Source organism: Schistocerca americana, chromosome 2 (genome assembly GCF_021461395.2).
Source record: "Schistocerca americana isolate TAMUIC-IGC-003095 chromosome 2, iqSchAmer2.1, whole genome shotgun sequence".
Classification (NCBI taxonomy): Eukaryota; Metazoa; Arthropoda; class Insecta; order Orthoptera; family Acrididae; genus Schistocerca; species Schistocerca americana.
This window is the reverse complement of record NC_060120.1, coordinates 202,696,567-202,705,355: the sequence shown is the minus strand read 5'-3', so window position 1 is coordinate 202,705,355 and position 8,789 is coordinate 202,696,567.

Below are 8,789 nucleotides of genomic sequence, written 5' to 3'. Positions count from 1 at the left end.
CGTAGATGCTGTGGCGATTTTTGTATGCCCATGTCATACCAGCTCGCCGCCATGCTGTTCAGAAAGTTATGAACCTCTTCTTTCATCTCGTCGTCGGAGTTGAATCGCTTTCCGGCCAAATGATCTTTTAACCTGGGCTGCAAGTCAGGACTATAGAGTGGATGGGTGATTATGTTCCACTGAAACTGTTACAGGAGAGCTACGGTTTGCCGACCGATGTGTGGCCGAGCGTTGTCATGGAGAGCGTGTACGCCCTCGCTCATCATTCCTCTTCTCCGGTTCTGAACTGCCCGTTTGAGTTTTTTCAGAGTCTCACAGTACTCGTCTCCGTTAATTGTGGTCCCAGCGACTCAGCTCCAACGACGAGGAGAAAGAAGAGGTCTATAACTTTCTAAACAGCATGGTGGCGAGCTGGTATGACATGAGCATACAAAAACTGCTACAGCGTCTACAAAAATGCATCGACAGAAATCGTGATTATGTCGAAAAATAGCTAAATGTTCAAGCTGATGTAAACCAGTCTAGAAATAAACAGGTCTATGTTCTTATAAAAATCGGAGACCTTACTTTTGGGATTACCCTCGTAGATAGTGGCTGAATTTTTCTATGACAAAATATATGTACGTCATGTATGAAAATTAACCGTACTACACACGTTACCAGCCTACGTATGAAAGATTTTAGCAAAAGTCAACAGCTAGAACAACAAACTTCGTTATTTAGTGTTAAGTGATGATGCCATATTAGGCAAAAATGTTTTAGCTTATAGCGTACTCTATCCGTTATTCCATGTTACAATATTATAGTTATCAGTCGACAGCTTTCCTTTGGAAAGCGCTCCGTCTGCGTCCAGGCTTTACGTGACCGCCTGAGCGGTCAGACTCCGCCGTCTCCCTTTATGCCGGCGACGACCGCTGTGGCGGCTGCAGCTGCAGCGATAGGGCGGGGGGTTTGCAGCCGAGCTCCAGTTTGGCGGCCCGTTAATAGCGGCCGCAGCCGTGACTCCAGCCGCAGCTGGAAGCTGGAACTAGGTGTCGGTGGGTGGAGGGAGGCACACGGACAGGGACAGGCACAGGCGCAGCCACGGTCTGACGCAGGTGTCGCGGGCCCTGCCGAGGTAATTAAATATCGACCCGGCCTGTTGCCGCCTCTGCTTGCCTCTGCTGCTGCACTAGAGCGCCCAGTCCGCCTACAGGGCCGCTGCCCGCGCAACACGCCAACCCTTTGACGCCGCCTGGTGCAAGCGCCGCTACTTGATACCTGCCACCTGGGCATCTACAGGGTGACTCATGTGTCCCTCCCGCCATCGTTTAATGCAGTCAACAATCTTACTTCTCGTCTGCAAGAACCACGCTCGAGATTTTCATATACTCTCGCTTGCAACACACAAACTATTAGTGCTACAGAAAAAATGAACAAGGCCATATCTGTAGGAAATTTAAAGTAGCTAAATTTTGCACTGAGGTTTTCATTCGCTGGAGGCCACGGTTTTACAGTTATTCTAGAAAAACTGACCTTTAAACGCATCTCCATCCCGACACTCATTTCTTACCAGTCAAGATTTCTAGTATGTTACTCGTGGCACTCTCTGCTACCACTGCACTACATCTGATGCTAAGCAAACGACAGATTCATTTGCATGCATAAAGAACGTATTCACAGGATGTTAGGGATGTAAGTGCTGTTACTGTTATTATTGGTAACTTGGTATGTACTCACTTCAGTGTGTTAGTTGTTTTGTCTCTGCAGCTAACAATCTTCCCACAAACAAGTCATATAATATATTGCCTGACGTTTACCGCTCAGTAGTAACTGCACCACTAAGTGGACTACGCCCGTCAACACAGACTAACCATTTGCGTCCACGTTTCCACAATGTAACATGTGTTCTGTTGCCCAGGGGAAAAAAACATTGATGGGTTGCACTTGCCAAGTATACTTGGAGATGCTAACCAACCTAAAAACATACTACACCTAATAGCTGTAATTTTTAGTCTGCAACTGAAGTAAATACTGATGCAATGTTATTAAGTAGACTGACATCAGTCACCAATAAAAATATCTGCACTTATATCCCTAATACTCAGTCTAGAGGCTAAAGAAAAATCAAGACACTTTCATAGGATTTGTCGACCTGGAAAAAGCGTTCGACATATAAAATGGTGCAAGCTGTTCGAGATTCTGAAAAAAGTAGGGGTAAGCTATAGGGAGAGACGGGTCATATACAATATGCACAACAACCAAGAGGGAATAATGAGAGTGGACGATCAAGAACGAAGCGCTCGTATTAAGAAGGGTGTAAGACAAGGCTGTAGCCTTTCGCCCCTACTCTTCAATCTGTACATCGAGAAAGCAATGACGGAAATAAAAGAAATGTTCGGGAGTGGAATTAAAATACAAGGTGAAAGGATATCAATGATACGATTCGCTGATGACATTGCTATCCTGAGTGAAAGTGTAGAAGAATTAAATGATCTGCTGAACGGAATGAACAGTCTAATGAGTACACAGTATGGTTTGAGAGTAAATCGGAGAAAGACGAAGGTAATGACAAGTAGTAGAAATGAGAACAGCGAGGAACTTAACATCAGGACTGATGGTCACGAAGTCAATGAAGTTAAGGAATTCTGCTACCTAGGCAGTAAAATAACCAATGACGGACGGAGCAAGGTGGACATCAAAAGCAGACTCGCTATGGCAAAAAAGGCAGTTCTGGCCAAGAGAAGTCTACTAATATCAAATACCGGCCTTAATTTGAGGAAGAAATTTCTGAGGATGTACGTCTGGAGTACAGCATTGTATGGTAGTGAAACACGGACTGTGGGAAAACCGGAACAGAAGAGAATCTAAGCATTTGAGATGTGGTGCTATAGGCGAATGTTGAAAATTAGGTGGACTGATAAGGTAAGGAATGAGGAGGTTCTACGCAGAATCGGAGAGGAAAGGAATATGTGGAAAACATTGATAAGGAGAAGGGACAGGATGATTGGACATCTGCTAAGACATGAGGGAATGACTTCCATGGTACTAGAGGGAGCTGTAGAGGGCAAAAACTGTAGAGGAAGACAGAGATTGGAATACGTCAAGCAAATAACTGAGGACGTAGGTTGCAAGTGCTACTCTGAGATGAAGAGGTTAGCACAGGAAAGGAATTCGTGGCGGGACGCATCAAACCAGTCAGTAGACTGATGACCAAAAAAAAAAAAAAACCTCAGTCTAATGTGACAACTTTTAGAATCATAGTAAACCGTTATATTTTAGGATTCGAAACAATGCGTTTATGAATTGCCTAGGTTATATAATTTCAAATTCAGGCATCATTTAGTGTAGTGGCGTACAATCGGCGATAGTGACCAGTCACCTGCGTTATGTTTTGTATCTTATTTACCTCGACTCAAGACAACAAAATTGATAATAAGACAACATTATTTCATAAAATAAATATACTAAGACATTGATGTATTAAGATCTTCCTGAAAACCTATTTCCTCTTATTACGGTTGTGTTTTATGATGGTATCAAATTATTTAAGAAAAACACAACAACGATCACGGGATGATCAATCAGTGCTACAGGCACTGGAATCTTTCAGAAAATGAAAGATCCCGTTTGCTGCAGTAGCCAATCTATTCATTGTCTCAAGAAAGATACATAAAAACAGTTCCTTAAAAAAACCTTCGTAATACTGAAGATAAGAATATTCTTGGAAACTTCATATGGGCGTTCAACCAACAGCAAGAGAAAGAATTCGTTAAACATATTTTCGACGAAGTACGAAAGTATTATGGCACATCACTAATTTATTATTGCCGCTTGGCTTTTCCGTCGCACCCTTTCAATGAAGTGACAAAGATGCGAGGCAGGAACTAAGTGACACAATTTAGGAAGAGTCATCGAAATATAAATCTCAGAAAACCAGGTTCCGCTTCATCTTAGTCTTTGCAGAAAGACCTGTAACGATACATTCGTAGTCTGACATTCCGCAGATGTGGCTGACACCAACACTTGAGGACGACTCCCGAGATTCCATTTTCCAAAAGGCTGGAACTCCATCCCACTTCCGTAATGACGTGAAACGGTGCCTGAATTAACAATTCCCACAGTATTGGATACGCCGCAGTGGTCCTGATGATGAAGCGTTGAGGAGATACCTTCTTTTTATGGGAATTTTGTCTGAGACCGAGTACCACCACTACGTCGATACCTGACGGAGCTACGATAGTGGAGCATAGAAGCGTTTGCTGCTGTTGATTTATGTGTGGGAGGAAATGGAAGTGTAGATACATGATGAAATACCCCCCGGATATGGTAATGTTAAAATTTATTAAAAAATGAATCAGCGATAACGATATAATCAAAGAGCGTCTATAAGCGTCGGCAAAGACATTAGTTATGAATGCGTAGTAAAGCAATGACCATAAAACATCATTCACTTTTTTGTACATGATTTCGTTTCACTCTTTCGTATGTAGAAGTTTTGTTACGCTGTACTTCTCGGAGTGTGACGGGCTACGAGTCTTTTGTATCATATGTGTTTCTGAGTAAGGGAAGACTTAATAACAGTATTAAGTATTTTTATTAATGTGAAATAGAACAAAGTTAAGAAGAATTCCTTCACATTTTATATCATCTTGAGAGGTGCTGGTGTTCCCTAGAGTCAGCTGCTACATCTACAACTGAAGTTGAGGAAAAGAAGTCCACGGTCATATTTTCGTAAAATTAACAGAAGAAGAAGATTCCAGAAGACGATAAATATAATTAAAAGATATATAGTTTTGGGCACAGAAAACGAAACGACCAAGGTACAGTGAATGAACAATAACACAATTTCGTACAAGCAGAACATTTCATAACAACGCAATTGTATTAACATTCAAGTAATATTTTTTATTATAAGACATGCACCATCGACGAGGTATTTGCTGTAACGCGAAGGGGGACCATCTTTCTAAGACAGATAAGAACGTTCGATGTATTATGTTATTTCTAGTATATAAAGGATTGCTATGTTACCCAGGGGCTCCGAGAGTATTTTGTAAAGGGTTCCTTCTGTTTTTGGACTCCCTGGGCAGGATGTTCCAGGAGAAGTAGCAAATGTTTTAGGAGGTGGTGACATAGACTATCTCCAGAAAAAAAAATTCCCTATAATGAAATTTCCTGGCAGATTAAAACTGTGTGCAGGACCGAGACTCGAACTCGGGACCTTTGCCTTTCGCGGGCAAGTGCTCTACCAACTGAGCTACCCAAGCACGACTCACGCCCCGTCCTCACAGCTTTACTTCTGCCAGTACCTCGTCTCCTACCTTCCAAACTTTACAGAAGCTCTCCTGCGAACCCGAGGTACTGGCGGAAGTAAAGCTGTGAGTCGTGCTTGGGTAGCTCAGTTGGTAGAGCACTTGCCCACGAAAGGCAAAGGTTCCGAGTTCGAGTCTCGGTCCGGCACACAGTTTTAATCTGCCAAGAAGTTTCATATCAGCGCACACTCCGCTGTAGAATGAAAATTTCATTCTATTCTCTATAACATGTATGCAATTTTTGTTGGTGTCAGGAATGCAGCTGTTAGATTGTGACTCAGGAAAGGAGGGAGGAGGAGGAGGAGGAGAAGATTACTGTTTAACGTCCCGTCGACAACGAGGTCATTAGAGACGGAGCACAAGCTCGGATTAGGGAAGGATGGGGAAGGAAATCGGCCGTGCCCTTTCTAAGGAACCATCCCGGCATTTGCCTGAAGCGATTTAGGGAAAGCACGGAAAACCTAAATCAGGATGGCCGGACGTGGGAATGAACCGTCGTCCTTCCGAATGCGAGTCCAACTCAGGAAAGGCAAAAAGTTCAGAGTTGATTTTGATAAATTCCTCCTCTGTGTTCTAATTTTCTTGACACAATGCGTGCATCTTTTCTGATGTCCTACTGGTGCTGTTTTATGTTTCTTCGTTTATGTTTTTCTTTGCAGACTTCACCTTTCAAACAACAACTCGGATAAAAATGTAAAGGGATCATGTCCTGGGGCCTTGGTGGCCAAGAAAAGCGACAAGTTTTCGTCACTCTGTCCCCTGGAGGATGTTAAGTTTAGATGATGTGTCACCTGACGGGTAGAATGTGAAGGCGCCTCGTCATGCTGCCGCGCGGAGTGGCCACGCTGTTTGAGGCGCCATGTCACTGACTGCGCGGTTCCTCCCGCCGGAGGTTCGAGTCCTCCCTCGGGCATGGGTGTGTGTGTTGTTCTTAGCATAAGTTAGTTTAGGTTGTGGTTAAGTCTAGGGACCGATGATTTCAGCAGTTTGGTCCCTTAGGAATTCACACACACACACACACACACACACACACACACACACACTCGTCATGCTGGACGAACAAATCTATCCTTGTAGCCAAAGGAACCTCTTCCAATAATGCTGGAAGGCAGTTCCAAGGAAGCCTAGATAACGATGTCCTTCAAGACGACACGATAACACAACAGACTATGACGAGACTACAAACGTGTGATTCTGGAATAAAGTAGATGGAGATATAGCAGTTATCAATCATACACCACAATACACCTTTTGCCCCTTTAACATTCTGTAACATTGGTAATACATATTTTCTCAATGTCATTTCATTGATTTATTTCCAACTTTAGGACCGCATAATTTTTGTGTCATGTTTATTGATCTATTGTTTTGAAATGCTGTGCAAAATTAATCGATTATTCAGTGTAAACTAAATACAGTAATTGTATTATGTAAAATTTTCTGCTTACGTATTACAAGTATTTAGAAATGGGTACGTTTTGTACTCTACGAGTTATCGATGTAAAGCTTAGGTATCTTCGGTCTATGTTCTCTCTGGCGATCAGTCAGGACACACACACACACACACACACACACACACACAATGATCAGCCAGATCATTATGACCACCTACCTAATAGGCAGTACGTCCACGTTTGGCACGGATAACAGAGGCGACACGTCGTGGCATGGAAGCAATGAGGTCTTCGCAGGTCTCTGGAGGAAGCTGGCACCACATCTGCACGCAGAAGTCACCTAATTCCCGTAAATGTCGGGGATGGGGCGATGAGTTCTGACACCACATTCAATCACATCCCAGATGTGTTCGATCTGATTCAGATTTGGTGAGTTGGGGTTCCAGCATATCGATTGGAACTCGCCACTGTATTCCTTGAGCCACTCCATTACACTACTGGCCTTGTCACACTGTGCATTATCTTGATGAAAAATGCCACTGCCGTTGGGAGACACGATCGTCATGGAGTGGAGAACGTGGTCTGCAACCAGTGTTTGATACTCCTTGGCCCTCGTGGTGCCTTGGATGAGCTCCACTGGACCCATGGATGTCGATGTCCCCCAGAGCATACTGGAGCTGCCGCCAGCTTGTCTTGACCATGTAGCACAGCTGTCAAGGAGCTGTTCCCCTGGGACAGCATGATGAAGAAGATACCGGGATTCATCAAGCAATGCAACGTTCTTCCTCCGCATTAACGTCCAGTGCCGATGGTCTGGCGGTAAGTCGCGCCAGGGTAGCCTAATGGCAGCCGGCACGGTAGCTCAGCGTGTTCGGTCAGAGGGTTAACTGCCCTCCGTACTAAAAAAAACTGAGTTAATAGATCAACAACGAACTTGAACCGATATCTTACGACGTCCACCCCGAGGAGATGCAACGAACAAAAGCGAACAAAATGAGATTTTAAAAAATTGTAAGGCGACCGCTCGCGGTAAACGGGAAATCCGGGTTAGAGTTCCCTTCCAGCACAAATTTTCATCGCCGCCATTACATTATGCAGCTGATGGCTGTCCGTATTCGAAACTGCGAATACATTTCATGCTCATAAGATTTGTCGAACTAGAATCTTAGATCAAGTTTTGAAGAAACCCATGTCCGGAAATGCACAATTTTGAAGATTGGATTACTGTCGGATCTTCCGCATCACGGTACGCACACAGCGGACACAACTCGCTCGGACCTGTGTACTCTATAGGAGCCCTTGGCTCATGCAGTCTAAAATGATCCAATGCGTTCGATATTTTAGGAAATTTGTAGTAACTTACAGGGAAAGACGTGTGAAATATAATCTGTAGAAGAACCAAGAGGGACAATAAAACTGGAAGACCAAGAAGGAAGTGCTCGCATTACAAGGGGTGTAAGACAGGAATGCACCTTTCGCCCCTAGTGTTCAGTCTATATACCGAAGAAGGAAAGAGGGAAGTAAAAGAAACTTTCAAGAGTGAGCTTAAAAAATTGAACGTGGAAGGCTATCAATAATAAGAATCACTGATATCACTTCTACTCCCTGTGAAAGTGAAAAATAATTACAGAATCTGTCAATGAAATGAACAGTCTAACGAGTACAGAATATGAATTGAGAGTAAACAGGACAAAGACAAAACGAATAAGTAGCATAAATGAGAATAGCGAGTAGCTTAACACAAAGAATGGAATTCACAAAGTAGACAAAGTTAAGGAATTCTGCTTTCTTGGAAGCAAAGTAATCTGTGACGGACGAAGCAAGGACGTAAGAAGCAGAGCAGCACACGCAAGAGGGCTTTCCCGGCTAAGAATATCTGATAACTTAAGTTTGGGGCACACCGTTGTTTCGTAGTGAACCATGGACAGTGGGGAAACTGGAATCGGACAGGTTCGAATCTCTTGAGATGTGATACTACAGAAGAACGTTGAAAATCAAGTTGACTAGTGATGTTCCTGCCGAATCGGCGAAAAAACGAACATATGGAAAACACTGACAAGAAGAAAGGATATGATGGTAGGGCATGAAATCCGAACGCAGG